Here is a 2164-nt window from a genome sequence, read left to right as displayed (position 1 = left end):
ACTTTAACTAGCACGTCCTCCAAGACACCTCTCGGTACCTTGACGGAACGATCTGCCAGTTGAAGTGTAATCGGAGTCGATCTCATCTCACCTAGCCCGAAAGAATCAAAGAAATATCCGGGCAGAATGTTCACGCTTGCTCCAAGATCGAGCAATGCGCGTTCTATCCGGATGTTCCCTATAGTACAAGCAATGATAGGGGCTCCAGGGTCCTTGAGCTTTGGTGGTGTCTGCTGCTGAAGTACTGAACTCACCTGCTCAGTCAGATGGACCCTGTTAGGAATTCGCTCTCTGGATTTCCTCTTTTGCGTACATAGCTCCTTCAGAAATTTGGCATAAGCCGGCACCTGCTGAATAGCATCGAGCAAAGGTAGGTTGATCTGTACATGCTTGAAGATATCAAGCATGTCCTGGATCTTCGTACCTTGCTTCCCTCTATAACCAGGAGACTCTAATGCTTTGGGATAGGGTGGTGGGGGAATATACTCTGCTGGCTCCTCCTCTTTGCGAGAAGGCTCACTCCTATCCTTCTTCTTCTCTGAGGATAAAGATGATGAAGGTGATGATAGGGATGGGGATGATGATTGAGCCGACGTAGGTGAAACAATGGTCTCTGGCTCCTCTATCTTCTCTCTACTCTCAACGTTATACTCACGTCCACTCCTCAAGGCCATAACTGATTTAGCCTGCTGCTGTGTCTCAGTATGAAATAGGCCTCCAGTCATCTGGTCCTTACCCTTCGGGTTCATGACAGCCTGACTCGGCAATGTACCCTCGGGTCTCCTACTAATAGCCTCAGCTAACTGTCCCATTTGCGACTCTAACTTCGCAATGGACTGCGTATGCGAGCTCAAAATCTGGCTACACTTCTCGAAGGCGTTCTGATTAGAGGTTTTCACCTCTTGGAATGCCTGGAGAAGTCTCTCTTCAAAAGATGTCTGCGGGGCAGACTCCTGCTGAATCGGGGAAGGAACTGAAGAAGAAGAAGACTGAGCATAGTTCGGTCTTTGAAATGGCTGAGTAAAAGATGGCTGCCGAACTGGCTGAGAGGAAGAAGGCATCTGTATAGAAGACTGTGGATTCTTCCAAGAAAAATTGGGATGGTTACGCCAACCCGGATTATATGTCGATGAAAATGGGTTATTTGGCGGTCTGACGTAACCCTGAGCTGCCTGAACTTGTTCTTGAACAAATTCAGGGTACTGAGCTGCCGAAGGGCACTCAGTGATCTCGTGTGCCGGACTGGCACAAAGAGTACACACCTGCTGTGTAGTGGATGGTCCTGAGAGAAGCTGGTCCAGCTTCTGAGCAATCATGTCTACTTTACACTGCAGTGCAGTAGATGGACCAATCTCAAGAACGCCAGCTTTCTTCTGAATGTTGGGTGTGGCTCTATCAGAATAAGAGCTCGAAGCATGGTGGAGTGAATTCTCGGCCAATGTATCAAATAGCCTCCATGCTTCGTCCTCGCTCTTCAGCATGAATGTCCCACCGCATGAAGAGTCGATCATCTGACGATTCTTGTCAGACAATCCATCATAGAAACTCTGCACCAGTTGCCATTTCGGCACCTGATGATGGGGGCATTTCCTGAGGAGATCCTTCATTCTCTCCCAGGTCTCATGAAAGCGCTCACCATCTAACTCTGAAAAGCTAGTGATGGCTCTACGATATTGGTTCGTGCGACCAATGGGAAAGTATTTCCGAAGAAACTCCTGTTGCAACTGATCCCAGGACTCTATTTCTACAGAATCTAAGGACTTTAGCCAATACTTGGCTTTGTCCTTCAATGAAAAAGGGAATAGAGTCAACCTCAACGCATCATCATCGAAATTCTGTATCTTAACAGTAGAACAGATTTCGAGGAATTCATCTAAGTGTCGGTAGGGATCCTCATGACTAAGGCCATAAAAGGATGGAAGCATTTGAATAATGTTGGCCTTAATCTCATAATGTGGCGCTCCTACATCGGGTCTCCGAATGCAGGATGCCTGAACATAGTCTGTGGGAATGAAGTATTCCCGCAGAGGGCGTGAAAGAACTGGGGGTGGAGGTGGAGGATCCATGTCAGCCATTGTTGCCGAACTTCGATGAGAATGTAAAATTCTCTCTGGGTTGTCAACAAATGGGTGTAATGGGGTTCCTAGACCTCGTCGACCCTGCA

General features: G+C 47.7%; 1 non-coding gene across 1 annotated transcript; it reads left to right on the top strand.

Moving 5' to 3' along the window:
• The first annotated feature begins 1569 nt into the window (after window positions 1-1569).
• Window positions 1570-1672, top strand: LOC149849192 (small nucleolar RNA R71). Its single transcript, XR_016426497.1, has one exon. It is a non-coding gene; the product is annotated as a small nucleolar RNA R71 (small nucleolar RNA).
• The last annotated feature ends 492 nt before the right edge of the window (window positions 1673-2164 follow it).

Source organism: Nuphar pumila, chromosome 1 (genome assembly GCF_984573655.1).
Source record: "Nuphar pumila chromosome 1, dmNupPumi1.hap1.1, whole genome shotgun sequence".
NCBI classification, from domain to species: domain Eukaryota; kingdom Viridiplantae; phylum Streptophyta; class Magnoliopsida; order Nymphaeales; family Nymphaeaceae; genus Nuphar; species Nuphar pumila.
The sequence above is the reverse complement of the archived record's forward strand: the minus strand, read 5'-3'. Positions and strand labels throughout refer to the sequence as shown.